The following is a 25,774-nucleotide window of genomic DNA, read 5'->3' on the forward strand; positions in this document are numbered from 1 at the left end:
GTGATTCTTTTTGAAAATAAATAAAAATGGTCTCTATATTAAGTTTCTAAGTATTATAGTACATAAGGATTATGATTCTTTTTGAAAATAAATAAAAATGGTTTCTATGTTAAGTTTCTAAATGTTCCATTCTTTTATATTATTTGTTACTTTTTATTTTCAAATGTACTTAAATATAAATATAACTGAATATGTATTATCACATAAAAATTGCTGAAAAGAGAGTTTTATAACTAATTTAGGATGAATATTAATCAATTATATTCATCAAAATCACCATCAACCAACAAATAAAGCAAAGCTGGCCTTCACTTTAGTTTTAAAATGTGGTTAAGAATGAAGAGAAAATAAAAGCAGACCATTTCAACCACTCCCTGATGTGGAACACTTATTGCAATTCTCCTTGTCTAGTTACCTCATCCTGCTGGAGACTAGGTCTTCTTCACTCAAATGCTAAATTTCTTAGGATCTTAGTGGTCTGAAAACATTACAGTGTCATTTGGTTCAAGAGACAATTAAAAGGAGAAGCTAAAAAATATTAGAAATATGCAAAAATAACAATCAAAATCTTAATTTAGATACAAGCTTAAGTTGAATGGACTGAATGACAGGAAATGTATTAGGTACCCTAGTATAGTCTTTCCTCCTTAGCAGAGAGATTGCCATAAAAAATATTGATATTGTAAAACATTTATCTAATTTACACAAACAAAAGCTCTTTAATATATAATGGTTTTCTTTTCAAAGTGTTGTCTTCTTTTGACAATTCAAATATTGTTCACATGTAGAATTGGTTCTTTATTTGAAATTTGGGAATAAAAGTGAGAAAAAGTTGAATGATTTTGACAAGGAGTCAGAACAAAGAACGAACAAAGAAGGTGATAAATGCAAGGACAACAAAGTGATCTAGGAAGGAAAGAAGACATAATGTATTAGAAGTGGAATGCAATGAGGGATACAGATTGTGAATAAGGTAGCTCAATAAAGGCTAACAAAGAGGTCACCAGTAATTGAAAAATAAATGAGATGGCTAACACAATATGTAAGATGAGAAGGAAAATAAAAGTTTGCTCATATACTGATTGTGTTATTTAACTGCTAAATTTTAAACTGCTAAATTAAAGTGTGTATTATGATGTTTAAGCAAATAGTTGAGTGTTTTAAAGCTGTATTTGTATCAGACACAGAATAGGATTTCTCTGTTAAATAGTAAATGATCCTATTTCTTGTGTGTATACTAATCCTCTTTCTCAATTACATCATAATTTCCCTTTTGCAAATACTGTAGCTATTGCTACCAGGGAGAGAACTAACAGCAGAGGAATTGATTATGGTTCTTTTTTACAGTATATATTATTTTAGATTAATATGTAAATGTTTTTCCACAGCTAAATCTACTCAAGACATACCTATTATGTGCCTATGTTTACATAAATTCATAAAGGATCAAATTGATTAAAAATATTTTCTTGTGAGTCCTAATCAAAGTCATTGTACATGCTAGTAACCTTGGGACTAGAAGGCTAAACTGAAATACAATGGTGAACTCCTGTTCAGTTGTTTTTTCTTCATCTTAGACATCAGTAAGGTTGGTTTTAGTTATTAATTTTGCAACAAAGGAAATTCACTTATGTTCAATATGTAATAGTTTTAAGAGTTTGATGCTTGGTATGATGATTTTTCTTAATACAAAGAAGTTCAGGGATCAGAATGTGTGAAATGCATATCCAGGCTGCACCTAGTGATGCCTGTGCATCTCTGTCATTCCTGGTCAGAGGCAAATAATAGGACATGGGAAAATTGCTGTAATCCTTTCTGAGGTTGTGGTGTGGCACATTTACAGGTCTGCATGAACAGTTGGATGCTTTCTCAGTTCATCATTCATGAGTTGTTTCACCAGCCCTGTCAACAGTTATTCCTCTAAGGAGCAATCATCCACATCTTGCAATCCTCGAGGACTACAAAGTCATCTTGAACTAGCAGTTAGATTGACGCTGCTTACTTTAGCCTCAAAATGGCACTTGTGTTATGATATAACACAACAGTTGCCAGACGAAAATAGAGTACAGTAGTAACTGGGAAGCTCCAAATGTTTGGCATAGTAGTAGTCTCTAGTTTAAGCACTCACCTTATGGCATTTCCCTGGATTTTTTGAATATTAATTCTTATTGTGGGGCATAAAAGATATACTTCTTAATGAGAAAAACTGAAGAAGTATTCTAATGTTCTTGAACTGACAAGCTGGAGACTGAGATGGGCTCTACACAGATGACTTTTTTTTTTTTATGGGAATATTATAGCCTCTGGAGATACTGATTAGGACAGATAGATGTTTCTTCAGGTCTGTTTAGACACTAGAGATTTATGATATGAATCTATTAAAATATATTTCATCTGCTCCTTAAATCTGGAACAAAGAAGTGTCCTTGATTTGAAGAGGAAAGTTTTTAAAAGCACACCAGTGTGAAATAGATGATTTACATTTGGGAAATTTTTGTTTGGAAAAGAGCATTCTTCTTGCTTCTAACTCTATAGCCAGAACCAGTAACTTTGATCAAGTGACATGAGATATTAATTTAAGAAATATAATTTGAAGCTGAAATTTAATTGCAAGTCACTGTTGTACTCTGTCTCAATATATGTGAACATTTTATTAATTTTAACTAAAATTTTTATTTTAATTCACACAAAGTAGATGAACTATCATCTATTATTGGTGGCAAAATAGAGAAAAATAATTAAAATATTATTTTTCATAGCCATGGTTTTTAACTATACCTTGGTAATAGAGCTTTGTCATTTTTTACAAAAAAGATTACAAAGCAACTTTAATTGTTCTCAGTAGTTTTTTTTTTCTTTTTACATTCTTAAAACAATCATGTATTACTTGATAAATAAGAATGTATGGAACAGATTTCTAATTTATAAAGCATAATAAAAACAGTTATCAATGAAGTCATACTTATTACTGTCACTTAATACTCTTCCCCATCCCATTGTCGTGCCTCTCATTGTAGTGGAAACTAATCTGAATTTTTTAAAATTCAGAATTTTATTTGTATGCTGTCTATATGTAATTATATGTATGCATTCTTACATAGTGCATTATTAATTTTACTTACTTTGAACTTTTAAAAGTTTTTTTATACTTTATGTAGTTTTAAATATTTTTATTTATTATTCAACATCGTTTTTCTAAATTTTATCCATGTTATTACTATGGTTTTTTTCAGTGATTCCCATTATTTTGTAATATATTATACAAATATATTATGATTTATTTATGTATTATTATATGTTATTGGACTGTTTCCAGTGTTTTGCAAATACAAATAATGCTCTAAATATTCTTGCACATATATTCTGGTGCACATTTGCACAATTTGTCCAAGCCAAGAAGTGCCTTAGCTTGCTTAAGAATTTCCATGTATGACTTTATAAAATAATGCCAATCTTTTATAATTATATCGATTAATCCCACTAGCAATATACATAGGTTACCTATGTTCTATGTTCCTACCATTTTTGGTATTGTCAAATATTGCAAGTCCTATGAATATAAAAGTTCTTCATTATAATCTCATTTTCCATATTCCTAATTAGTAATGAGTTTTCTGTATATTTCATTTGCTTTTGTTGTTTGGTTCTTATCCACAGAACCTATGTTTTGTATATGAAAATATATACTGGATAATAATACTTTTACAACTATATGTGCTGCAAATATCTTCTCTAATTTTTTTTCTCCTTTCACATTTTAAACATTTTTTTGGTGAACAAATTTCTGATTTTAATGTGGCACAATTAGCAAACAATTTTTGTGTGTGACTATCATTTCTAGCCCAAAGCCACTAAGATATTCTTTTGTCTTTTATAGGTATAGTTTTAGTTTTATTCTTAAGTCTTTAATCTGTTTTACATTTATTGCTGTGGATCTTGCGAGGTTGGGACCCAATTTTCTTTTCATTTTTAAGTGAATAGTCAATTGTCCCAGCACCATTAAACAGTTATTTCTTCATTTATTAATGACTAGTTATTCTTCTGTCATATATTGCCTGTTCTTTAATTCATGAATTTATTTTGTGTCTATTTTTTCTATTCCTGTTCTAAGATAACATTAATTTAAATATTTTAGTTTTTAAATTAATCTTGATATTTAATAAAGGAAGACTCCCAAATTTGCTCTTCTTCAGTAACCTCTTGGATACTCTTGTGCCTTATAATTCCACATAATTTTTGCAAAAATCTGCTAAAAGGATTAGAGCAATTGCATTGAACCTGTAGATCAATCTGGAGAGACATGATTGGATTGATCCTTTCATTCTAAAACGTCACATATATTTTTAACTATTTATGTCTTTTTAAATGTCTCACAAATTTTAATTTGCCTGCAACATACCTTATTGTATTTTAGATTATTCAGAAATAACATATTTTAATTACCACTATGAATCAATATCTGATATCTTCTTTTAGAATATGTTTTCTAAATATTTATTTTAGTTCTCCAGAAATGCAATTAATATTTTTACCTCAGGTTGGGCATGGTGGCTTGTGCCTATAATCCTGGCACTTTTGGAGGCCAACGTTGGATAATTGCTTAAGGCCAAGAGGAGTTTGAGATCAGCTTGGGCAACATAGCGAGATTCCATTTCTACAAAAAAAATTAGCTGGGTCTGGTGGCCCGTGCCTGTAGTCCCAGCTAGTCTGGAGACTGAGACAGGAGGATATATTGAGCCTCAGAGTGAGCTATGATTGAGCCACTGCACTCAAGCCTGAGCAACAGAGTAAGACCCTGTCCCTAAATTATGTATATATAAAATATATATGCACCTTAATATTACATTTAGCAACTTTCTTGGTATCTGTTTTAATTCTAATTATTTTTAGAAATATTGATTGGATTTTCTATGCAATAATATTATCTCTGAATAATAGCAATTTTATTTCTTTTATTTCAACATTTATAAATTTTATTTATTTTTCTTACAATATTGGTTAGGTCTTCCAGTACAATGTGAAGAGGCACTGTGATATAAGTTATTATTGTGTTGGCTGTAATATCAAATAGAACACTTCTAAATTCAAAACAAAAAATAAATTTTCCTATTGGTTCTCTTTATTAAAGATACTTTTACTTTTTTGATAGTTCTGATCATAGATAAAATTTGTATTAACAACTTGATATGCCGGCTTTTACTGAATAAGTCATTTTCTTAGTCTCTTAATATGGTATTCATTCTTACATATTTTTAAATTATGTATCATCCTTGAAATTCTGGACTGAACCAAGTGTGAACATGCTGCAGTACCTTTTCATGCAGTGCTAAATTCAGTTAAGTAATGTTTTGTTTAGAATTTTTGCATCTATTTATGTAATTAAGTATGGAATCCCAATTTCCTTAAGTACTAAGTTTGACAGTTGATATCTCTGACATTTTATTTGACAGGTTTATTATTATTATTATTATTGTGAAGGTACATCTTCATTCTTTCAAATGCATGTTTTGGCTTGGGATTATCTTTCAAATTTTTTTTGAGCAATTTTTGTGAAACCATGAATAAGTCAAAAATTCGTGTTATTTTTGAATATGAGTTCCCTTGTGGAACCAGTGCAGTGCCAACAGCTGGAAATATCAATGAAATATGTGGGAAGGATGTGGCTAATGAACACGTAGTACATTAATGGTGTGAGAAGTTTAATTCTGGTGATTTTAATCATGAAAATGAGCTATGTGGGTGACCTGAGACCAAGGTGGATAATGATCAGCTGAAAGCTGCAGTGGAAGCAAATCCATCTCAACCTACGTGCCAATTAGCAGCAAGGTTTGATATTACTCTTCCAACAATATTGGATCATTTGAAATGAATGGGCAAGCTAAAGAAGCTGGATAGATGGGTTCTGCATGAAGTAAATGAGCATCAGAAGAGAAATTGTGTTGACACTTGCCTTTCTTTGCTGTTACAACATAAAGGTGAACCATTTCTACACTGTATTGTTATGTGAGATAAAAAATGTATTCTTTTAGATAATCACAAATGTTCATCTCAATGGTTGGATAAAGATGAAATGCTGAAGCACAGTCCAAAACCGAATATTGATTTAAAAAAAGCTAATGGTGTCTGTTTGATGGCCCAGTGCTGGTATTATCCACTACAGTTTCATGAAACCTGGTCAATTGATTACATCATTTCAACCAAGTGGATGAAATGATGAGGATGCTTGCAATTAAGCAGCCGAGATTGGTCAATAGAGACAGGCCAATCCTCTTGTAAGACCACATGTCGCAAAAAATCAACGCTGTTTAAACTACTGAGGCTGGACTTGGAGACTCTCTGTCATCCACTGTATTCATCAGATCTTGCACCAACTATCACCTCTTCCAGGCTTTGGACCACTTCTTGCAAAGAAAAATACAGAATTCTCAACAAGCTATGGAACACGCCTTTTGAGATTTCATCATCACTGGCTCTCCAGGCTTCTTTGCTGCCGGCATAAACAAGTTACTGTTGAATGCCAAAACTGTGTGGATAGTTTATGTGCATACTTTGATTAATTGTACTGCTTGTTGTTTGAGATATAATAAACTAAACTTTTAATTCAAAATCAGACATGTGATATTTAAGGACCTAATGCATTAATAAGAACAGTTGGCCTTTAGCTTAGCTTTCACGTCATATCCTTGCCTATCATTGATAACAAGGTTACAATGATCTCGTAGAATGAGTTGGAGAGTATTTCTTCATTTTAATTCTTTTAAAAATTTTATATAGGTATAGGAGGTACACAGGCAGTTTTGTTATATGGATATAGTATACAACAGTGATACATAGTGATAGACAGTTTACCTATCACCCAAATAGTGTACACTATAACCAACAGATAATTTTCATCCCTCACCCACCTCCTACCCTCCCACCTTTTGGAGTCTCCAGTGGAATCTACATTTTAAATAATATGTTATAAATGTATTTTATAAATACATAAAATACACACACACATACACCCCTCATTTCTTTATCCAATCATCTGTCAGTGACCACTTATGTTGATTCCATGACTTTGCTTTTGTGAATAGGGCTGCAACAAACATACAAATGCAGGTGTCTTTTTTAATACAGATGATTTTTAATTTAATTAAGTCCCATTTGTCTATTTTTGTTTTTGTTGCATTTGCTTTTTAGGTGTTAGTTGTAAATTCTTTGCCTACACCAATGTCCGAAGACTTTTTCTGAGGTTTTTATCTAGGATTTTTATAGTTTCAGCTTTTACATTAATGTTGTTAATATATCTTGAGTTAATTTTTTTATATTGTGAGAGATAGGGGTGCAGTTTCATTCTTACACATATGAGTATGCAATTTTCCCAGCACCATTTATTGAAAAATTTGTCTTTTCCCCAAGTGTATATTTCTGTGAATTTTGTCAAAGATCAGTTGCTTTTAGGTACGTGGCTTTATTTCTGGTTTCTCTATTTTGTTCAATTGATATGTGCCTATTTTTATACCATTTTCATGCTGTTTTTGTTACTACAGCCTTGTAGTATAATTTGAAGTTGTATAATGTGATGCCGCCTACTTTGTTCTTTTTGCTTAGAATTGCTTTGGCTATTCAGGCTGTTTTTTGGTTCCATATGGATTTTAGGATTTTCTTTTCTAACTTTGTGAAAAATGACCTTGGTAACTTGATAGGAATTATATTGAATCTGTAAATTGCTTTGGATAATTTTGCAATTATAATGGTATTGATTCTTTCAATCCAAGAGCATAGGATGTTTTTTCATCTATTTATGTCATGCACAATTTCTTTCATCAGTAGTTCTCTTCATAGAGATCTTTCACCTCCTTGTTTAAATGTATTCCTAGGTATTTTTTGTTCTAAGTATTATGAATGGAATTGAATTCTTGATTTGGTTTTCTGCTTGATTGTTATTGAGGTACAAAAATGCTATTGATTTTTATATGTTGATTTTGGATCCTGACAATTTACTGAAGTAATTTATGAAATCTAGGAGTCTTTTGGAGGAGTCTTTATGGTTTTCTAGGTATAAGATCATATCATAAGCAAACAGAAAATTTGACTTCCTCTTTTCCAGTTTGGATGCCTTTCATAACCTACTCTTGCCTGATTGCTCTACTTAGGGCTTCTAGTACTATGTTGAATAAGAGCTGTGAAGTGGGCATTCTTGTTAAGTTCCATTCTTAGGGGGGAATGCTTTCTGCTTTTTCACCTTCAGTATGATGTTGGCTGTGGGTTTGTCATATATTGCTTTTATTATTTGAGGAATGTTCCTTCTATGTCAAGCTTTTGTGGTCTTTTGCATCATGAAGTGTTACTGGATTTCATCAAATGCTTTTCCTGTACCTATTGAGATAATCATGTGGTCTTTGCCTTTAATTCTATTTATGTGGTGTATCAAATTTATTGATTTCTGTATGTTGAACCATCCTTGCACTCCTGGAATAAAACACACTTGAATGTGGTGAATTATCTTTTAGATATGCTGTTGTATTTGGTTTGGGAGGTTGTTTTTTCTTTTGAGAATTTTTGCAGCTATATCTATCAGGAATATTGACCTAAAGTTTTCTTTTTTTGTTGTGTCCTTGCCTGGTTTTGGCATCAGGGTGATACCACCTTCACAGAATGAGATAGGGAGAATTCTCTCCTGTATGGTTATTTGGAACAGTTTCAATATGATTGGTAATCGTTCTTCTTAACATTTCTGATAAAATTCAGCTGTGAAACTGGTCGTGGGGTTATTGTTGGTGTTGTTGTTATTGGGAGACTTTATTGCTAATTAAATCTCATTCTCCATTATTGATCTGTTCAAGATTTCTGTTTGTTCCTGGTTCTATCTTCAGAGGTTGTATATTTCCTGGATTTTTTTCATTTATTCAAGGTTTTCTGGTTTGTGAGCATAGCTATGCTGATAGTAGTATCTGAGGATCTTTGTTTCTTTGGCATCAGTTGTAATGTCTTCTTTTTCTTTGCTGATCATACTTATTTGAATCTTCCTTTATTCTTGGTTAATCTAGCTAGTGGTCTACCAATTTTGTTTATCATTTCAAAGAATCAAGTTTTTGTGTCATTGATATTTTGCATTGATTTTGGTCTCAATTTTATTTCGTTTTCCTCTGAGTTTTGTTATTTTATTTATTCTGCTAGTTTTGGGCTTGGTTTGTCTTGTTTTTCTAGTTCCTTGAAGTGTGATGTTAGGTTGTTAATTTATGTTCACTCTATCTTTTTGACATAATCATTTCACAGTATAATCTTTCCTCCTATCACTGCTTTTACTGTATCTCAGAGGTTTTGATATGCTGTGTTTCTATTTTCACACATTTCACAAAAATTTTTATTTAGTCATAATTTTAGCATTCATACAAAGATCATTCAAAAGCATGTTGTTTAATTTTCAGGTGTTTGTATAATTTTGAGAGTTCCTCTTAGTATTAAGGTCTAGTATTATTTCACTGTTGTCTGAGAAGTTACTTGATATAATTTCAATTTTTAAAATATTTATTGACACTTGTTTTGTGACCTAATATGTGATCTATTTTGGAGAATATTCCATGCACTGAGGAGAAAAAGATATATTCTGCAGTTGTTGGATAGAAAGTTCTTTAAATGGTTGTTATGTCTATTTGTTCTAGAGTACAATTTAAGTCCAGAATTTCTTTGCTGGTTTTCTGCCTCAATGATCTGTCTAGTGCTATCAGTAGACCATCAAAGTCTGCCACTATTATTGTATTGTTGCCTATCTCATTTCATAGGTCTGGTAATATTTGTTTTATGAATATGGTGCTCCTGTGTTGGGCACATATATATTTAAGATTGTTGTGTTTTATTATTGAATTGATTATTTTATTGTCTTATAATGACTTTTTTGACTATTGTTCACTTAAAGTCTATTCTATTAGATATCAATATAGCTATTGATCCACATTTTTGGTTTCTATTTGGCTGGAATATCTTTTTCCACTTTTTAATTTGAATCTGTAAGTACCATTATCAGTTAGTTGGATTTCTTGTTAGCAGCATTTGAGTGGATCCTGGCTTTTTATCCATTTCAACAATCTATATCTTTAAAGTGAAACATTTAGGCATTTATTTTCAAGGTTAATATTGATATGTGAGGTTTTGCTCCTGTCGTAATGTTAACTGTTACCTAGTTGCTTTATAGTCTTAATTGTGTTTTTGTTTTATAAGATTTCTAAGTTTTATACTTTCATGTGTTTTTATGGTGGCAATTATCTCTCATTCATTTCCATGTTTAGGATTTCTTTGAGCATCTCTTGCAGGGCCAATCTACTGGTGACAGATTTTGTTAGTGTTTTCTTTTCTAGGAAAGACTTTATTTCTATTTCATTTATGAAACTTAGTTTATCAGCATACAAAATTCCTGGCTGATATTATAAAAAAAAAAAAAAAAAAAAAAAGACTGAAAATTGGACTCTGATCTCTTCTCCCTTGTAAGGTTTCTGATGAGAAGTCCACTGTTAGTCTGATAGGATTGTCTTTATAGGTAATTAGGTACTTTTTCTTGCTGCTACTAGAATTTTAAAATTCTTTTGTTTTATTGTTGATGGGGTTAATTTGAAATATCTGTCTTTAAGCTCTGAAACTGTTAAACTGTTTCTTCTATTTGTTCTAGTGTACTTTGAAAGCTTTCAGCTGTATTTTGGAATTCCTTCAAAGAATTTGTCATTTCTAGAAATTCTCTTTTTTTTTTGTTGTTTGTTTTTTTTTAATATCTGTATGTTTAGTAAATTTTCATTCATATCCTGAATTATTTTTCTGGTTTCTTTTTGTTGTTTTTTAATTTTCTCTTAGTGATCATTAACCACCTAATCCATATTTTGAATTCTTTATCTAGCATTGCAGACTTTTCAATTTGTTTAGGATCCATTGCTAGAGAGGCAGTATGATCTTATGGGGGGGGGATCATCAAAACAGGGCCATAACACCCTGTTTTCTATACTGTCAAAATTGTTATGGTGGATTCTTTTCTACTGGAGAGCTATCACTTCTTATGTTTTATTTTCTTTCTTTTAGATGGGATTTTTCCCAACCCTTGAGGGAGTGACTACAAAGTATGTTGTATATGGTCACTTGGATTTGATTCTGGATGCTTTCAGGGGGTACAGGCTCTGTATGCAGTGGTGTTGTTAAATGCTGCTTGTGGTAGCAACGTGCCAGATGTATAATCATTGCCTTCTGCAATGACCAGGATTGTGGAGGTCTCAGAAATCTGGCATTGTGCAATTTTGTGGCAGATTTGTATTGGGTTGTGCAGCTCAATCTCTGGCACTTACAGGTAAGAGCAGAATGAGCAGAGGCAGATGAGTATGTGTTTGTTTACTATGAGGTGCACTCTATTGTCTCAGTTGATGGGCTTGTCTGTGGGATGCCCAGTGCCCTGAGTTTTCTGCTTAGCCCTTGAGTGGGGAACAAAGCTGGGTACAGCTGGATTGTTAAGCTCATCCATGGATACTCAATGACAAGCACAGGCACTGACCCTGATGGGAACGGGGAGAGGGGATCCTGGTAAAATGCACTGAGGTCTTTGCATGGGGTGTAGAGGGCTACAACAGTTCCACATCCTAGGCAGGCATGAATGCAATCCAATTCCCTATCACACCACTGTCCTGCAGTTCATGGCTGTCAATTCAGTCAGACATTCTTGTCTGCCTCTAGGCCACGATATCAACCGACAGTCATGAAAAACACCTGTCCCATAGCTCTCTACCACAATATCTTCTGGGCAGAACCTGTTCCTTCAGTTCAAAACAAACAGTTTTGCAGCTCACCTGTTCTCTGCTGCAGGAATGATGCTGCATTGTGCAGAGAGGGGGAGAGGCCCTGCCTTTCAGCACATGTAAATATGTGCCAGCTATGATGGTGTTGGCAGTTTGAGTTGGCCAAACCTCAGTTCCCAGGGATAGTATTTGGCTGCCAGTGGTGGCGGACTAGGCTCAGAAATCCCCAATCCCTTAGCCCCTGGATGGTGTGTTTGAGTCCTGAGAAGACAGGACTGGGATGGGGCTGGCTATGATAGGAAGGGGTGGGCTGGCCCCCAGGCTGCTGGTTGAACTTTCAGGTGGGAGCAGTTTGGCTTCACTCACTACCTGCCACCAGGGATGATGGGCCCCTCTCAGTAGGAGCAGCAGAGGCAGACAGCTGTCGGGCATGCAGCTTGCTTGACCCACCATCCTGCAGCAACTGTGGTGGGACTTGTCCTTGGGGTACGTGAAAGTGTTTGGCCTCCCTGCTTCCTCCCTGGCCTGGCAGAGAGAGGCAGAATCTCCATGTCAGGACACAGATCTCTGGAGACTGGGCCCTTAGAATGGTGCCGGGCTGCAGCTAGAATGTTTACGCAGATGCAGGGTGGCTGTGGTGCATTCCTGTCACCAAGGAGAGTTGGCCCCTCTCAGGAGATGTACCAGATAGAGGCATCTGTTCAGTGTGTGGTCTGCTTGTGTCTCCTTCCAGCAGCAGTGGTGATGGTATTTCTCCTTGGGGTATGTGAAAGTACCCAGCCTCCCGGCTCCCTCCCAGGCATGGTCAGCAGTGGCAGCAGCAGTTGCTCCAGGACAGGATGCAGAAAGGCTGGCTTTTTAGAATGGCACTTGGCTGCAGCTGCTCAGGGCTCAGAAATCTGTGGGACTCCATGTGAGTTCTAGAAATGCTTCTGTGCAATCTCTAGGCAACTCCCTGTTTTAGTCTGGAGGTTCGTGAGGATTGAGGGACTCTCCCATAGCTAGGATTGTAAAAATCTGTGGCTTGGTGGGAGTGAGGAGCCCTAAGTTTCTCTCACTCACCAGTTTTCTGCATCAGGGAGCTTCTCCTGGCTGCCTGCCAATCCCGCCCAAGCAAACTGTCTGGCTTCCCCCTCCTTTGTTTTCTGAGCTTCCATTGCTTCTCTGTCAAATTCCAGTGTTTTCTCTTAGATGATCTACTCAAAGTGTGAATATCTACTCCCTATTTTGGTTCCTCTCAGTGGAAGAGGCACTAGCTGCATCATCAGCTATCTTTAACCCTCCTCTCCATTTTAGTCCTTTAGAAGAGTTTATATAATATTTAAATGATCTCATTTTAAAGTTACAATTTGCTCAGAAAACATTTTGTACTGGAATTTACTTTTTGAAACATTAAAAAACTGCTTTAATTAAATTATTTGTTTCAGAAATGTTTGAGCTTTATTTCTTTTTAATTCAATTTTGATAACATCGATTTTTTTAAAAATGTCCTTTTATTTAAATAGTAGAATTGTTTTCACTTCATTTATCAAAGTCTCATAGACACACACACACACACACACATACTCATCTTAGTATTTTTAAAAAGATCCATAATGGTTCTTTTTGTTCTATTCGATATTTAGAAGACACAATTTCTAAATACATGCATTTATATATTTATGAATTTTATTACCATATAATTTATTTAAATTTATTTGTAATCTAATTGAAGCAGACTTTTTGAAATTTTCTTAATATCCCATTCATAGCCTGGTATGTGACCAAATTTTTGTCAGTACACTCTGTGTTCCCAAGAATAAATATTTTCCAATTGTTAGTTTCAGGGTGCTATATGTGTCTTTTAATCTAGATTGATAATTATATATGTGTGTGTATATTTATACATGCATATATATGCTAATATTTTTGTGGTTTTAACTTCTCACTTTTGAGAGAAGAATATTAAAATTTTTCATTATGATAGTAGTTGTCAATTTTCCCCTGCAATTCTATCAGCTTTTGCTTTAGAAAATTTAAGACTACTGAAGTAGAGGCCACCTGGTTATCCTCGGAAATCTGTTCTCTCCTTCTTCAATAGTAATAGCAACTATGCAGATTACCATTGCCAGCCTCCTTTGCATTAACACTTGAGGTCATCACTAAGATATGGCTAATGGCCAATGGAATATAAATAGTATGATGTTTAGCTTTTGAAAGGTATTAGAAGATATTTGCCAGAGACATTTTGCCCTCTTTTTTGTCCTTTCTTCTAATTTAGCATAGGACACAAATGTCACCTTCTTGGTCCATGAGGGTGAGGACTATACCTAAGTGTGAATAAGAGAAGAGGTAGAAGAAGGCTAATTTCTGAAGAATTTTAGGGGCACAGTTCTCATACCAGCACTGGATAGTTTGCTGGTGTACTTTAAGTAAAGAAGAGGAAAATGAACTATTTAGCCTTTGCTATTTTATTAATAAATTTTGGAACACCAGGTTCTAACTATTCCTAAGATTGACATTTTATTAGGTGTAAAAAATACAGAATTGCTATATCATCCTTGTTAATTGAACATTTAACATTATGAAGTGACTCTTACCATTCTTTATACATATTTGCCTTAATGCCTACTTTTCTGATATTACTACATCCACTCCGCAGTATTGTTCTAATCTTCTTTTTGTACATTTGGGGGCATTTATGTTTTGTGTATGTTTCTTGTAAACAGAATATTGTGAAATGTTTGATTTTTCATTTAGACAATTTATGCTGCTGTTTGGCAAATATAGTCTTTTAGATGATTGATATATTTTGACATTTTTTCTATCTTATTTGGGGTTTTAGGCTTTTCTCACTTTTTATGAGATTTTTCTCTTTTCTTTTCTTTTATATATCAACTGAAAATGTTTATTTTTTCTTTTTATTGATTTTTACTTGATAAAATATGGAAGTTTTGAGTTCTGCTATTTTCCCTATATATTTCAATGTTGTCTGAATAATTCTAAAACTTTAGGGATTTTTTCAGTCTGATAAGCTCTAATCTGATTCACAGACCATTTCATTCATGATTTTCATTTCTTCTTTTTAGCTGAACATATTTTACATTATTATTATTAATAATTATATAAAGGTAACTTTCATTTATACTTTCACACATTTACATCTTTTTTTGGCTTAAACAACAGAAATTTGCCATCTGATACTTAGAAGCTAGAAGTCCAAAACAAGGCTTGGTACCTTTTGAGGGCTGTTGGGGAAGAATCTGTTCCAGGGCTCTCATCGTGGCTTGTAGATGGCATATTCATGTTCACATATAGTTCCATATTTCCACATGTCTTCCCTATACCATTTTTTTTCTCTCCGTTATTCTTTTAGGCATCACAGATTTTTTTTCTTCTGAAATTTATCATTTAGAAATTTCTTCCAGGAACAATTATTTTTAGTAAAATCAGCTCTAGTTGATTAGAAAGTGTCATTATTTTATTCTCAATATTAATAGATAATTTTGCTGTGCAAGCAAATCTAGGTCTGTGGCTATTTTTTTCTTACCATTTCAAAAATATTACTCCCCTGTCTTCTGGCTGTCATCATTGCTGATGACAGCTTTGCTGCCAATTTATCAGTGTGTTGGTCTATTGTGTCATCTTTACTGTTGCTTCTGTGCTCTTCTTTTTATCATAGCTCTCTTCAATATTGTTATAATTTACTTATAATGTTTCACAAATATTATGATCACTCTATCTATGAATTTACACCTGCTCAATTCTGGTATTCCATTTGAAGGATGTTTACAGGCAATAAATTTTAGTCAATATTACTGAAATCTCAACATTATCATTAAAAACAATCAAATTTTTCAAAGTAAGAGGATTTCTTCTCACAAAATGAGGCCCACTGCACATATCAATAACACATATATATATACTAATATTGGAATGATACAGAGAAGGTTAACATGTCATCTGTACCAAAACAGCATGCAAATTCATAATGCATTCCATATATTGTATATATCTGAAATTTGCTAAATGAGTAAATCTTAAATGTTTTGCCCCCAAAGAAAAACCCCACGAAAAACATAACTATGTCAGGTGATAAAGATGTTCATTATTTTGATTTTGGAAATAATTATACAAGGTGTACTTATGTCAAAACACTGTGTCTTAAACCTTAAGTAATTAACTTTTTGCCAATGATACCTCAACAAAGCTTAAAAAGTGTATAAAATTTGGTTTCAAAAAACCATGATTTCATTGACACTGGGTAAAAGAAACTCTATATGCAATCTAAAAAAATATTTATGTAAAACAATAAAATCATTTTAGGAGAACAAATATAGTTTTGCATAAGAATGATTTTTCCTCCTCTCATTCTCCTATTAAACATTGCTGAACATTTTTCCTAGTTCCAGTATGTGGTAGGCCATTTTACTTTAATAAGCAGGCAGAGGGGAAAAAAGTTACAAAATAAAAAGTAAGATGACTCTTTTTGCCATGAGTAAACATGGGCTGTTAAATTATTTATAGTTTATTAATTCTGACTTAAAAATTCTCACTTCTACTTTTTGGGGAAGCAAGTAAGATTAACGTTATAGGAATAAGTATTTAAAATAATAAAATAAAATTATTCACAGATGTGTAGTTCAAATTTCAACTTGAAAATAACACCACCTCCGTTTAAAATCATTGTCTTAAAGTTGTAGGAACAATTCATACATTCATTCATTAATTCAGCAAATTTGTATTAAACTAATAATGTAGAATATTAATCTATGGCCACTCTTTTGGATTTCCTTGACACCTACTGAAGAGAAGAGCCAGAAACATAATGGAGAATCACCTTAAATTAAGAACAACAACAACAAAGAAAATTATAATTTCATTTCATGACTATAACATAAAGCAATTATTTTAAAAAGGCCTACAAAGGGGGAAATAGTTGTAAATTCATATAAAATGGTAGCCTTTATTTTAAAATTCTCATATATTTAGATCTTTTTTCAGAAGCTAGAAGTAGGTTAATGCATTCAATGACTTCCTTGAAATATTGATCTTGTAGTTGCAAATTACTGCAAAGCTGAACTTTATTCAAAGTCACTTTTGCTACTGCTTACAGGTTCATGTTAGGCTGCATCTCTATTGTACTGAGATCAGAAATAACCCAAATGCCTACTGTGAATCCTTTATAATGAGAGCAGTTTTAATCCTCAGCCTCCCACTGTAAGCTGTTCTTACTGTGAATTTGTTTCATTGATAATATTTTAGCTTATCTTCTTTAAAAGTAACACTTATTTCATCTTTTGAAACATCTTTGATATTTTTGAAGGATTGCACTAAGCAAAGCTATGATTCTTAATCTACTTTTTTGCATTAAAAATTGTAAACTATCATGGGTGAAGATATTTAATACCCCTAGGTATTAGTATTTTGAAGTTACATTTGATAACATAAAGTAACTGTAAGTAGTGTGAAAATATCTAGTAAAATGTTGATTTTCGTTCAGGATATCAGAGTTTAACTCAGAAATCAATATATCTCTTCCACTGGTGGCTAATGAAGGGATGTGTCTGTGAATTACAGAGAGTAAATGTAATTATTTTTATTGATGATTTTTGTTTTAAAATAAAGATCTATGTGTGTGGGGCTAGAAAATTAAATTAAATTAAAAAATAATCTATGACCTCTTGAAGTTTACCATATAAAACACATGAAACTAAAATAAATATATATGAATAAATTTAAATAAGTGAACCAAAATTGAGCCAGTCAAAATATTTTCAGCGGGGAAAAATAATCCTTGAGTTAGTTTAATGAAAGGAATAAATTCTGACTTACAAAGTATGGGTTTTGGTGTTAGACAGAATCACTTTCAACTTTCAACTCAACTTGCAATGCCTTTAGGTAAATTTTCTCATCTTTTAAAGCCTTAGCCTGTCTACCCCCTCCCCAAAGTTTTCTTTTTGTAACATGTGGTTGATGTGTAATCTCTAGCACAGCCCCTGGCACACATCTCAACTACTTTCAAAGATTTCATTCTTCCCACATCCCCATTTGAGATAGGAATATTTTAGAGACTGAGACATTGAAGTGCTGAGTTAAAAATAGTTTTGAAAAATCAGTGAGTTACCCCAAGCTACTTTTATTTTGCTTCCATGTGGCAGAAAAATTGGGGATAATTATGCTTAAAAAAAAATAAGTAGGATTTATCTGTCTTTATCTTTTTTCTTCAAATCAAGTCTTCTAGTAAATATTTACATTCAAACGAAAGGGTTCCTAGAAACTAGAAGCTACCATTTCACTAAAGCAGTGATATGTTAGGAGTCACATAGACTTGATTTGAACCTACAGGTTCTTTTAGAATCTGTAGATTCTGTTGTTTTATATGATAAATTAGGGTAGTAATATTTAAATTGTAAGGTCACTATGAAGATTAAATTATAAAATGCATACAATATTCTAGGCAAGCAGAAACAAGGCAAGAGATGCCAACAATTTTTAGCATATATTATAGTTTGAAGTAAGATGGAGAGATCATATGTATGCATGCATACAGGAAAAATAAATAAATTTCTATCTACCCTTGAGTTTTTATCTGGGACCCCGAAACAAAAGACAGATTAACAAGAAAAAAACAAACAAGAGTTTATTAACATTTACTTCTCATATATACATGGGAGATACCCAAGAAATAAGTAATTCTGAAAAATGTGGCTTAGAATATAAGCTTATATAGCATCTTCAACAAAGAACAATTTAATTTTAGAAATGTGACAAAACAAAGGAAAAAGACCTTGAGTCTTTAGGGCAACAAATTGTGAGAAGGCAAAAATATGGGGAACTAAAGGTAGATAAAAGTTAATTGTCAAAGTTTGTTACATAGATTCTTCTAATGCAGTCTCCAAGATAATAAGGATCTAAAGTCATCTTTGCTGATCAACCTTTGTCTTTCCTGGTAGACAGAGAAAGGGGGACGCCTTTGTAAATTTGTGCCCTGCTTTTAGGCAAATGGGAGAGTGAAGAGAGCTTTTGTGTATCTACTTCTTTACAATTGTCTTCAGCTCAAAATAATCCTTATATCAAAGTGGCATATTTTGAGGGGGCATATTTTGCTACTGCTTGTTCACAACTGGTCTTATAAGGAGCATTTATTATCTTTTTTTTTTTTTTTTTTTTGAGACAGAGTCTCACTTTGTTGCCCAGGCTAGAGTGAGTGCCGTGGCGTCAGCCTGGCTCACAGCAACCTCAATCTCCTGGGCTCAGCGATCCTACTGCCTCAGCCTCCCGAGTAGCTGGGACTACAGGCATGCGCCACCATGCCCGGCTAATTTTTTGTATATATATTTTTAGTTGGTCAATTAATTTCTTTCTATTTTTGGTAGAGACGGGGTCTCGCTCTTGCTCAGGCTGGTTTTGAACTCCTGACCTTGAGCAATCCGCCCGCCTCGGCCTCCCAAAGTGCTAGGATTACAGGCGTGAGCCACCGCGCCCGGCTATTATCTTTTATAAACAACTAAAAATAAAAGCCAAAGTAGAATCATTGATTTTCATTTTTGGAATATTTTACTCTTTGTAGAGAAAAAATATTACTGAAATATCAGATTTGTGGTGAAATACACAAAGAAATATTTATCTTATGATGCAATTCACAATAATTTACATGATCATCCTTTTCATGACATATTTCATTATTTTATTATCCATGTTTGAAGATAAATTAACAGTTTCATAATTTACAGCAAAAGTGGGAACTACACAGTGATAAATGTTAGTGCCTATTGAGTGACAACTATGCCTCCGTGTTCAAAATGCTACATGTACACTGTCTGATTTAATTCGAATGGCACACCTATATGTTAGAGAAAGATAAATATAAGGAGAGCTAGGGAAACTAAGGCACAGAAAGCTTAAATAAATTGCCTATGGTCAAAAACTACAAGGTAGATGGAGGAAGGTAAATGCAGGTAGTCTGACTTAAAAGCTAGTAGCTCTTTATAATAGTGCTACATTTTTCAAAAAATAATGATAGAGAAAAAGTCAATTATTCTCCATATTACTATGACCTTAGCTATTAAACTTGAATTTTATTTATTATTTATCTACATTAATTATTCTGAACCTTTGATTAAAATTCTGTTTCGTACAGTTTAAATTATGTGCACACAGAAGTAATCTGCAAAATAAACATTTTATTTCTGGGTTAAATGTACTTAAAAACCTATTAATTTTGTCTTACTTTTAGGGTAATATTTAAAAATGTATATCTGAATGGCAAATGGAAAATATGCTGTGAAATATATTTGGAATTTCACATAAATGGCAGCTGAGATAAATTGTCAATTTTAATTTTAACTCACTATGTGATTGGACAGTGAGAATAATAAAAGTTCAATCTACAGAGGAGATTCTGTTCACTTTATGTAAGCTTAATTGAGATCTATAGCAATTACATTCTTTAATATTCTTTACATTTTGATGATTTTTCTTATAAAAATGAAAATGGCAAGTAAGTTTTAGAAATTTTATGCATTTGATAACAAAATGCATTATTTGAAAGGCTTTTCAGGGGATTCGTAAGTAAGTAATGATGGGAACAAGATCATTGCTGTTAAAGAAAATAAACTTATTTGATTGAGTCTCCTCTTACACACAACCGTAACTGCAGTTTAAGTAACATTGGTTGTATTCTTTGCGCTTAGAAGAAAAAACTCTATGACCTTCTTGGGATTTGCAACATGTTTTACTAATTAGCATACAAATAAATTACAACCTAATTTCCCTGAATACATTTTCTTTTTGGAATTACACCTATTTTCTTCATATTAAAGATTCTCCCAATTTAACCACAGAACTTGAAGTTACAACTACTCCAATTTTGGAGAGGGTCCAAAAACCTTTAGAGCCACTCAGTCCATTTAACACTTGAAAAGTAAACCTGATTGAAGTCACCATGTGGCCATGCTCTGAGTGAATAACATTCTCTCTATGGACATGCATAATTCTCTCTAGGTTTAATGACAGTTATGATTTTTTCCTCAGTGGAATTTCCTACAGCATAGATATATGGTAGCTTTAATCACGCTTACTTGTAACATATTAAATATATGAAATAAGCCTCAATATATGCAAATGAATAATAATGAGAATGTCATAGATCCACAAAGAAGGAAAAACAAAACTCTTGGGAGATAAAGCATTTTCATTAGGAGCCAACAAAGTTGTTGGCTCAAAACCCAGTAATAAAAATGATGATGTTTGTTTTTTCTAGCATAATAAAATGTTTTGAGTGCAGAGGTTATGGAGAAGGGCACAGAATTCAATCAGCTGCTCCTTGGTCACATAGCACACAGGAACTTAAGGAGGTTTTGTGCTAAGAGAAGCACTTTGTAGAACTCAGTTTTCTTAAGAGAAGCCTTTTGTTTTATATAGTCTTCCTATAATTTTTTCAAACATTTAGGGAGAACTAGACTGAAATCATCTTTGTTTCTTAACATTATACTGTTAGAATTCCACAAAATGTGATAAATGTTTAAAAATTATTGAAGCAATGCATCCTGAAGCATGAGGATGAGAATATTTTAAAAAATGCTTTCCTGATAGCACACACACACAGACAGCATTGCAATGGACCATTGGTCCTCAGTAGGGACTCTTTTGCCCACTAGAAGACATGTTTGGTTATTGTGACTAATTGGGAAGGGTTGATAATAGCATCTAGGGGCCAAGGATTTTGCTCAAATTCTATGAGCTCAGACAGCTCCCCCACACAAAGATTTATCCAGCCCAATATGTGACCAGTGCTGAAGCTAAGAAATCCTGTAATTGACTATTTTATGAGCATACAACTTTCTTTTGTAATCTAAAACATATAATGACTTGGAAATGCTGTTATTGAATTATAACTATCTGGAGTGTTAAAAGTTCTTTGTTATACACCTATACTTACAGTATGTGATGTATATATGGTGATAACTAGTCACTCATATATATCTGAATTTGAAAACTTCTAAACATGGAGAAACATTGCCTTTTTAATAAGTATATTAATGAGTGACTTTTGTTTCCCTGAGAAGGTGAAAAATTCAGCCACATTTCTAGTCAATCGATGTATGTAGCTTAACTAAACCTGCATTCTTTTATTCTTTATTTAAAATGAAACATAATCACATTCAAGAGTTTGGTTACTGAGAAGCAAGAGTACGTTTTTGTTACATTCTGTCTGTATTTTTAGGGAAACAGACACAGAATGTTCACTCTGTAGGGGTCTTTTAGAGATCACTTATTCTAATCCTCATATTTTACAGGTGGAGAGAATAACACTCAAAAGGGGGAAGCATCAGTCCAAGATTGCACAACTAGTTGGTGGTAAAACCAGGTCTGCGGTTACTTTATATATCACTATCAAGATGAGGTCATGATTTGATGACTTTGTGAAATTGATTCTATGTATATTGAGATGTTATATTGAGATGATTTATAATGGAATTTTGCCTCAGCTGCTATAGTTTGGAATTGTCCTTCATGACTGACATGACCTCTTTTGCCATCTAGATAAGATGGAACTTACCACATAATGATTTTGTTGCTTCTCTGGAATGTACTTTCTTTGTGCTAATATTACAATCCTACTAGAAACATCATTTTCAAGTCACAATGTGCCATATATAATATTATACTTTAAATCACACTATGCCTTTAAAGTTGCATAAATGTTTGTCATAGAGATTAAGAGAGTCTCTAAAAATTCATTGCTATCCACAAACCCATTGATTGTTTACATTTGTAAGGCAAAAGTATGCTTTTTGTCGTTGAACAATAGTCTGCATATAGACTTATAGTTCTTTATTTTTACTGTTGAATTGATTCTTTTGAGTTTTATGCCTTCATATAGTACTAGAGCCAAAACCAAATTATTTTTTCTGCTTTAATTTTTGCCTAAAATTGAAGACTACTGTTGCTGTCTTTAAATGGTGATTATAAAATTAATCAGAACAATACATTTTTCTCCAAAGGAAATTATACAATAATATGTCATATCACTTCAAAGTGAAAAACATTACAGAAGTTTGACCTAATTACTTTAAAAAGTACGTCTAATTGTGTTGAAAGTATTATTCTAACTTATCACCACTTTATATAATCATAAATAATATTGCATTATCAATGCTTTTACTGAAGATTTTTAGTAGATTAAAGCCTCATATATAGGAAGCTTCAGGACAATATATACTGACAAAATGAACTCTTCTATTTACATATCCTACACTAAGATACATTATCAACAGATTCATTTCATGATCCAAAAACTAAAACTAGTTAGGAAAGAGGCAATACATTATGTTGATGTTACATTGTCCCTAATGTTTAAATAGCTGCTTCATCAAGGAATAAATTATCATATCATCAGCAGATTGTACTGTTATTTTACAACTATATCCTAGTTAAAGATAATTTTAGAAACACTACTAATTATATAAAATAATATACTATCTAAAATTTTTCTCATTTGATATCCTCTTTTTGAGTAGTTGCAAGATATTTCAAAATCTGTACCCTATTTAACATATAATTATATTCAGCAGAGAGGTTATCGGAATGTCGTAAACATACCTGGGGATTAAAAGTGTCAATATATAGCATTTCTTTCTTTCCCTCTTAAATTAGAGACTAATTGAAAAATAAGTCACAAGAGACAGTCAGGTGGATATAAAAATTATGATTGAAAAAATGTATAGAAAGTCACTTTAGATTTCTGTTTAAAAGAGGTTGGTTACTATTCTTTCCTTCTCCCACATTATCATACCCTTTCCCTACACTTTTAAACTTGTAAATGTATTGGAATCCATTGCCCATTTATCTGAGGTAAAGATTGTGTCTGCAACTGGAGTTTTCACCACCTCTGCCTATTTCTGGTTGAGATGGGAAAAAAATTGAGCAAATGGTCTGTAATTGAAAACTTTAAATGCTTTAATTTTACAATGTTAGGAAATATGAACCAGTGAGTGAATGACACTGTCTTATTACCTACCAGTCAGATAACCAGTCAATGGAGAAATAAAATCTGGGAGAGAAGTAAGGAGCAGTATTCTAATACAAATGCCTCCATATCAGATAGTGGGAGTGTTCCCACTAACACACTATATTCCAATAAAATTTATTTCACTTAATTGATTGGCTATTCCCTGATAAGATACTTTTATCCTCCTGGTAGTAACTCATAAATTTTTTATCCCTTCAAAATGAGGAAAAAATGTCAATGTGTCCTCAGGGATTCTGCAGCTTTGCAGTTCAAAAATGGCTATGTATTTGTGAGGGATATGGAATTATACAGACAAGAAAAATTAGCAAAAAATTGAGTTGATTATGAGGCAGAAAATATTTACATGAAAGCACTGATTTTTCTCTCTGTTTAACATTTATGAAATGAATCAAGAGTAGTCTTGATTAAAGATTCACTTTTGTTTAGATCTTAAAACATTTTTTGTTAACTTCTGTGCTATTCAATTATGATAATGAAAAGCCCATTATGAGATGTTTTTGGGTTTTTGGAATCTTATACTCTATAGTCTGATGGGTCCCACTGAGGTATATTTAGATAGAAGGTTGAAGTGTACAAATCACATCATATATATGAATTTTGTTCTAAATTAGGCTATAGAGAGAGAGAATAAGAATGAGAGGATGAATTTAAATTTTTTTATTTTGTGTAACTTTAGTAGAATACTAGTTAAATATTTCATAGTATTTTTATTTCTATGATGATGCATAATTATAATGTTAAAATATCTTAAAGGGAAATATCTGATAAGAGGTATTAGTTATAGTATATGGAATTCATAGTATATAGCAATGTTTTCTTACTCACGCATATTTGAAAAATAGTGTCCATATTTACTTATCTAATTCATGGACAAATTCAGACATAGAAAGAAACAAGATTTAGGCTAATGAAATATGTATTAGTTCAATTGATTTTAATTATTTGTTTGTAGTACATTGAAGGTAAGAAAAAGAATGAAGGTACCATATGTTTCTGTACATCACTGCAGAAGTACATGTAATCTAGACTTCAAGGAATAAAGACACAAGCTTGGCTAATGTACTTGACTTGAAAGACTAAAGGGAAAACATAAACACAAGGTAGCCCTCAGATCTATATAATTCTAAACCTGAATATCCTGGCATCTTGGAGTAGTCCTGATATTAATTCACAAGAGATGGAAAGCACATCGAAGAAACACCTATAAATTGCTGTCCATTCTAGGAGCAATCCCAGGGCCTACCTTTGGACACCAAATACATTTTTACTTGTTCAGGTGAACCTTTCTGTAAAATTTTGTGGCCAGAGTTTGGTGATAGTGGGGGACTTCTGTTCTGAATCATAAATCTGATAATAAACTACAAACATTAAGTTTTCTATTCAGTTTTAAAGATAGGCAGATAATAGTGTAAATTAATATCTTTGCTTTTCTTTGTCTAAACTTACTTGGTAAATAAACTGTTGGTATATTATGATTTCCAGGAGAAATAGAATTAGATGCACAGAGAACACCCATCCCTACTCTCTCTCTTTCTCTCTCCTCACCACACCCTCTCTTTTTCTCTTTCTTTAGCAAAGATCTCTCTGTCATCCTTCTGTACAAGACAGTGAAGACTCTGACCACTCTAAACAAGTGTGGGTTGGCAAGGCCATGACCTTATTAGAAAAGCCTCTCACTGAAATCTCAAATGACCCAAATACCATTGTAGAATTTGCTTGAGTCTGTCCACTCTGATTTCCCCCAACACATTACTCAGGAGCTCTCTGTAAAATTTGGTGCCACTGATAATGAACTAGTCTCTCAGACTTTTGTATTAATGCAAGTTCCCCAGGAAACTTTTAAAAGTGCAAAGGAAAAATAGAGTGAAAATTGAAGACTAAAGGGAATATGTTTTTGTTCTACAGCAGTGCATTTACTCCATAAAGCAATGCATTTATCTATACTTATGCTTTTTACTTCTATTCTATGTTAACCTCATCTGATTTATGCTAATTTTTGTTC

Source organism: Microcebus murinus, chromosome 1, assembly GCF_040939455.1.
Source record: "Microcebus murinus isolate Inina chromosome 1, M.murinus_Inina_mat1.0, whole genome shotgun sequence".
In the NCBI taxonomy this organism is placed as follows: domain Eukaryota; kingdom Metazoa; phylum Chordata; class Mammalia; order Primates; family Cheirogaleidae; genus Microcebus; species Microcebus murinus.